Source organism: Pteropus vampyrus, unplaced genomic scaffold (genome assembly GCF_000151845.1).
Source record: "Pteropus vampyrus isolate Shadow unplaced genomic scaffold, Pvam_2.0 Scaffold184, whole genome shotgun sequence".
Lineage (NCBI taxonomy): Eukaryota > Metazoa > Chordata > Mammalia > Chiroptera > Pteropodidae > Pteropus > Pteropus vampyrus.
This window is the reverse complement of record NW_011888965.1, coordinates 2,387,498-2,394,922: the sequence shown is the minus strand read 5'-3', so window position 1 is coordinate 2,394,922 and position 7,425 is coordinate 2,387,498. Positions and strand designations below refer to the sequence as shown.

Here is a 7,425-nt window from a genome sequence, read left to right as displayed (position 1 = left end):
CATAGGCCCTTAGACTTTTCTATAAAAGGAGTACTGAAATTTTGATAAAGATAATTTCCTGTTTTCAGACAATAAAGATGTCTGTGATCAGCAACTATACCTCTAAGAATCCTTAAAAAAAAATTTGAAGATTCTTTACCTTTTTTGTCATGGATAATATTCTTATTACATTGCCAGCTGATTCAAATACATCGATACATCGTCAGCTGATTTTTTACTTGGAATCAGCTACCTCGATGTTTCAGTACTGCTTTAACCACCTCTTGGTGTCTCAGCTAAGAATACCTGTCTCAGTTCCACCTGGAAATCTACCACTGGTACTTGCTACTGCTGAGATTGCCTTGGGTACAGCTGACACTTTTGGTTGTTCAGTGAGGCTGTCCTGCATTTGAGTTGGACTTCCACTTCTGTTACGTGGTGTTCTGTTGTCTGTCTCCAGTGTAAGCTGTCCATAGCCCACTCCATCGAGCCACTTACACTCCTCGTACCAGAGCGGCAGGCATCTCCAGTGGCCACTCAGCTCTCTTTAGTTACCTTTTACAGAGTAACACAGCAACAGTGAACATGTGTGATTGGGTTACCAAAATAATTATTGCCAAGGTATATAATCCCATAGAGTGAAACAATTTTTAAAAGTCAAGCATTGAAGAGATTTTTCTTCTTTGTCTAGTTTCCTAAATACATATAAGATACTCCACAAGCTAAACAATGCCAAACGAAAACACAACTAGATGTGATTTTGTTTTGATAATAAGGCGTTTGGTTGTCATTAGTTATCTTTTGAAGATAATTCTGTTTCTTGGGGTAGAAAATGTCTTAGGTATAATTCATTGCCATATAATAAAAGTAGTACTCTTTTGCTTTGAGTAGTATCTCAATTCTGAGTGGTATCTCAATTTTTACAGCACCAGATCTGCAATACACGGAAGCCTATGATATGTTTGACAAGTGACTGGGTTACAAGCAAACAAAGTAGTGTTGTGTCATCAGCAGTTGAAGTGCAGTGATGCACCCTAAATATGAAGGGTTGTAAAAACAACACAACTACTTCAATCATTCTACAGGCAAAGCACAATAGCATTGATTAATGTGAGATTTATCGACAGATTATGAACCAAGGAGATAAGAGGATAGTCAGCTGGTCACTTCTAATGTTAAAATTGCAGCACCCTAATGATTTTCACTTTCCTTCAGCACATTTTGTGTATTCCCATTTCGTCACAGCAGTAATAGATTTCTTACCAGTAACCTTCATCTACTCTTTAGCCATTAGAAAAACTGCTTATTTGGTACCAGTTCTAGGTATTTTCCCTAAAATTTCTAGGCTTTATGTCTTTCCATTATGTCTTTTAAATAATAAATGTAATTAGTGGTTCCATAAGGCTTAATATTTAAAGCACTTTCATAGTTGTTAAATAGTCCTTACCACATCCAGGAAAGTTGGGCCAGCTTTGTTCTATCATTTGCCCCTTTGACAGGCAATTTCTTGTCAAAAATAAAACTTTATAAACTTTTTAATGAAAGATCATATTTTGTATATCATCAACAGAACAGGGTACAAGTCCTAAGGACTTAATCCATGTTTAACGATAACTGGCACATGTGCTAAGGTACTGCTGAACATATGCTACTGCAAACAAGGGATTAGGTCTTATTTTATTAAGCTAGTGTATAATATATACATTTCCATGCACAACTGGGCAATTGAAAGAAAAACAAAATGATGACTATGAGTAAATTAAGTAAAATATCATCCTTCCTGGATTCAAAGAGATTATCTAATTGAGGCAAATTACTTTATCAATGATTTGCTTATAATAGAAAATGTAGCTCTTGATAAGCTTAATGATACTGAATTGGTACACTTTGGAACTAAATTACTTCTTCAGAGAGCAAAAAAGGTCTTCATGGAAGAGCTGACTTACTTTAAATGTAAGAGCACTTTAGCTCAAAGAAAAAGTACCAAAGTTTGGAGAAAAATGGTAGAGTGAAAGACATCTCCAGATTTTTCTCCCTTGAAACAACAAGCTGAATATCTAAAACTCAAAAAAAAAAAAAAACAAATTGCACACCAGCACCTCTCAGAGAGAGATCTGCACATAAGAACTACCACAGGTCAGAAGCCCTGGTGTCCGGTGGTGGACTACGAGAAACAAAGAAGCTGCTCTCGCAGCTGGAGACTCCTGTAGGAGGAGGGAGGAGGGGAGAAGGTTTGGCAAGTTCCCTGAACAGCCCTGCCAGGGAGAGCTGGAAGCTCCATGGAACCTGTGGCAGGGCCCAGTCATCAGAGAAGAAAGAAAAGAAGCGGGGACCACAGAGAAACAACAGATGATTTACCAGCCTCAGTTGCAAAACCAAGGCTGAGCCAAACTCCCAACCCCCAAACCAGAGGGTGCCTACCCCATAATATCCGAGCCTGAACATCGCGGAGCCCAATGGGAATCTGAGCAAAAGTTACTAAAACTATTGCTAACACTGACAGAAATAGAGACTGAGGGTAGCGAGTGTGATTAAACATCTATAAGGGGGAAAATAAAAGTATTATTAAGGCTTTATATAAAACAGAGATCTAAGAGGCTTAGACACAACCTACTGGAAACCAAAAGAAAAGCTCTTTCTTTGCAGCAGGCTAAAGAAATCTTTATATAATAAATCTTTCTGAAGAAAAAAACAAAAAACAAACAAACAACAACAAAAAAAAAACAGAAATAAAACCAGTAAACTTCCATTAATACCCATGCACAGAAATTAAACACCATGAACAACCAAAGTGAAAAGACATCTCAGAAAGAAAGAGAAAATCTCCAGAAAATAAGATTAAAGACATAGAAATATGTGACTTAAATGACAGAGAATTCAGGATGATACTTCTGAAAAAACTCAGTGAGATCCAAAACAATTCATATCAACAATTTCAGTAATTGAAAAACAACTAATAAATGGAATGAGTTCTTTAACAAAGATATTGAATCCCTCAAAAAGAACAGAATAGAATTTCTGAAGATAAAGAACACATTGCAAGAGGTGGAAAATGAAATAGCAAGCTTGGGAAATAGAGTCGACCAAATGGAGGAAAGGATCAGTGATATCGAAGACAGAAATCTAAAAATAAATCAGAAGGAAGAAGAGAGAAACCGAAGAATGAAAAATAATGAATGAGAAATACAAGAACTAGCTGATACCATCAGGAGAGGAAACATAAGAATAATGGGCATTGTCAAAGGGGAGAAAAAGAAGCAGGGATTAGAAAGCATTTTCAGACAAATAGTGGATGAGAAATTCCAAAATCTCAATCCAAAAAGGCCTTCTCTAAGGCACATTGTATTAAAATTATCAAAAATCAACCACAAAGACAGAATTCACAGGGACGCCAGGGAAAAGAAGACGGCAACCCATAAAGGAAAACCCATTAGAGTATCCTCGGACTTCTCAATGCAAACCTTGCAAGCCAGAAAGGAGTGGAATCAAATATTCAAACTATTAAATGAAAGGATCTACCAGTCAAGAATAATGTATCTAGCTAAGCTCTCCTTTAGATATGAAAGAGAAATAAAGACCTTTCCAGACATACAAAATTTGAGGGAATTCTCCACTATGAGGCCTGTATTACAGAAAATACTGAAAGGAGTCAGCTCATCTAAAATAAAATGACAAAAAAATTAGGAGGAAGGTGACTAGCATAGTCACCTAGTAACATAATTAGGAGTATGTTGACTAGCAGGCTGATAGAAACAGAGGAGTACAGCCCTTACTAAGAACAGGGCATTATAAGCTTAAACAATAGGAAGAAATTTGCTATAGCAAGATAGTAATGAATGTTCAACATACACAGGGACAAATTGAGACAACAAAGACAAAAAAGGGGAGGATTCAAATATCCGAATTTGCAAAGAGGAATGGACATAAGGCATGAGAAGAAGAAAATGGACCACTGTAGATAACTATCTTTTACATGCTTATAATGGTAACCACACGCCAAAGATTCAGAACAGAAGTATATAACATAAAACAAGAAGGACTAGAGAGAAAACCCACAAAACCCAGCCAAAGTAAAGAAAACAGAAACACAAGGACAAGGAAGCAATGGAAACACCAAACTGCCAAAAAACAAAAGAACAAATGGCTGTAAGAAGACCTCATATTTCAATAATCACCCTAAAAGTAAGTAGACTGAACTCATCAATAAAAAGGCACAGAGTTGCAGATTGGACCAAAAAACAAAACCCAACCATATACTGCCTCCAGGAGCCACATCTCAGTTACAAAGACAAATATAGACTCAATAGGAAAGGGTGGAAAATGACATTTCGAGCAAATGACATTCAGAGAAAAGTTTCAGTAGTGGTACTAATATTGGACAAAATAGACTTCAAAATAAAAAAGGTAAAGAAAGATATTGAGGGACACTTCATAATGACATAGGGAATCATGTACCAAAAAGACAACAGTTATTAATATCTATGCTCCCAATCATGGAGCCCCAAAATATATAAAGCAATTACTAAGAGATCTGAAGGGAGAAACAGACCAAAACACTATTGTAGTGTTTGGGGACTTAAATATCCTACTGTCAAATATGGACAGATCAACCAAACAGAAAATCAATAAGGAAGTAACATCCTTAAATGACACGTTAGACCAACTGGACATAATTGACATTTACAGAGCCTTCCATCCTCAAATAGCTGCTTATACATTCTTCCCTAGTGCACATGGAACATTCTCAAAGATTGACCACATACTGGGACACAGAGATAGCCTCAACAAATTTGAGAGTTGAAATCATACCAACCATATTCTCTGTTCTTAATGCTTTGACACTAAAGATCAACTGTAAGTAAACAACAACAACAACAACAACAACAACAACAACAAAAACAGGAAGAACCACAAATACATGGATATTAAACGACATACTACTGAAGAATAACTGGGTCAGAGAAGAAATAAAAAGAGAGATCAGGAGATATATTGAAACAAATGATAATGATAGCACAACATATCAAAACTTTTGAGACATGGCAAAAGCAGTCATAAGAGGAAAATTCATATCATTACAGGCCTATGTCAAGATACAAGAATGAGCCCAAATAAACAATCTAACACTTCACCTTAAAAAATTAGAAAGAAAGAACAAATGAAGCCTAAAGTCAGCAGAATGAAATTATCAAAATTAGAGCAGAAATAAATAAAATTGAAAACTATATATATATACAACAAAGTACTGGTTCTTTGAAAAGGTTAATAAAATTGAAAATTCCTGGCTAGACTCACTAAAGAAAAAAGAAAAAGAACACAAATCAACAAAATTAGGGATGAAATAGGGGAAATTATGACTAACACCACAGAAATACAAAGGATCATACAAGAATGATATGAAAAAGTATATAACACCAAATTTAATAACCTAGAAGAAATGGACAAGTATTTAAAAAAATACAACCTACCTAGACTGAATCAAGAAGATCTGGGAAATCTAAATAGATCGATCAGCAGTATGGAATTTGAAACAATCATTAGAAACTCATCAAAAAGTGGAAGTTCAAGACCAGATGGCTTCACCAGTGAATTCTACCAAATTTTCAAAAAAGATTTAATACCTATTCTCCTCAAACTCTTCCAAAAAATTAGAAGAGATGGAAATTCCTTCCTAACTCATTTTATGAGGCCAATATTACCTTGATACTGAAACCTGGTAAGGATAACACAAAAAAAGAGCAGAAATAAATAAGATTGAAAACTATTTATATGTCTCATAAACACAGATTCAAAAAAATCCTAAATAAGATACTAGTAAACCGAATACAGCAACATATTAAAAAAATATATTATATACCACAGTCATGTAGATTTCATCCCAAAGGCACAGGGATGGTTCAACATACACAAATCGATTAATGTGATACACCACATAAATTTAAATATCAGAATCACATGATCATATCAATAGATGCAGAAAAAGCCTTTGACAAGACACAGTACCTAATTATGATCAAAACGCTTAACAAAATTGGTATAGAAGGAAAGTTCCTTAAGATAATAAAGGTCATCTGTGACAAACCATCAGCCGACATTATATTTAATGGTGAAAAACTAAAAACTTTCCCTTCAAGATCAAGAACAAGGCAAGGCTGTCCACTTTCACCACTGTTATTCAATATAACATTGGAGGTCCTAGCAAGTGCAGTCAGGCAAGAAAAAGATATAAAAGGCATCCCAAATAGGAAACAAAGAAGTCAAACTCTCACTATTTGCGGATGACATGATTCTCTATGTAGAAATCCCTAAAGACTCTACAAAAACACTACTAGAAACAATAAGCAAATACAATAAATTACCTGGATACAAAATCAATATTCAAAAATCCACAGTGTTCCTATTCTCTAATAATGAAGGATCAGAAAAAGACATGGGAAAAATAATTGCTTTTGCAATTGCAACGAACAGAATGAAATGTCTAGAATAAATCTAACAAAACATGTGAAGGACCTATATAATGGAAACTATAAGACCCTATTAAAAGAAAATACAAAGAAATAAAAAGATATTTTGTGTTCTTGGATTGGAAAAATCAACATAGTTAAAATGACCATGTAACCTAAAGCATTATACAGATTTAATGCAATCCCCATCAAAATTCCATTGGCATTTTTTTAAAGAAATAGAACAAAAAATCATCAGATTTGTATGGAAGCACAAAAGACCACGAATTACCAAGGCCATTCTGACAAAAAAGAACGAGGCTGGAGGCATCACTCTGCCTGACTTCATATTATACTACAAAATGACAGTAATCAAAACCACATGATATAGGCAGCAAAATAGACACATGGACCAGTGGAACAGAATCGAGAGTCCAGAAGTAAATCCATATTTATATGGGCAATAATTTTCTACAAAATGCCAAAAACATACAGTGGAGAAAGGAATGCCTCTTCAATAAATGGTGCTGGGAAAATTGGAAGGCCACCTGCAAAAGAATGAAACTATACTGTCATCTACCACCACACATCAAAATTAACTCAAAATGGATTAAGGACCTGAATATAGGACCTAAAACAATAAAATGCATAGAAGAAAACATAGGAACTAAACTCAAGGACCTTGGACTTGAAGAGGATTTTATGAATTTGACTTCAAGGCAAGGGAAGTAAAAGCAAAAATAAATGAATGTGACTACATCAAACTAAAAAGCTTCTGTTCAACAAAAGAAATCATCAACAAGGTAGAGACAACCGTCCAAATGGGAAAATATATTTGTAAGCAATGCCTCCGATAAGGTCCTAATATCCAAAATATACAAAGAACTCATACCATAACTCAGTAATAACAGAAGAAAGAAAGAAAGAAAGAAGGAAAGAAAGAAAGAAAGAAAGAAAGAAAGAAAGAAAGAAAGAAAGAAAGAAAGAAAGAAAGAAAGAAAGA

The 7,425-nt window shown here is 34.9% G+C and overlaps 1 pseudogene; it reads right to left on the bottom strand.

Moving 5' to 3' along the window:
- Positions 1-252: 252 nt before the first annotated feature.
- On the bottom strand, positions 253-465 carry LOC105299406 (annotated as a pseudogene).
- Between the last annotated feature and the right edge of the window lie 6,960 nt (positions 466-7,425).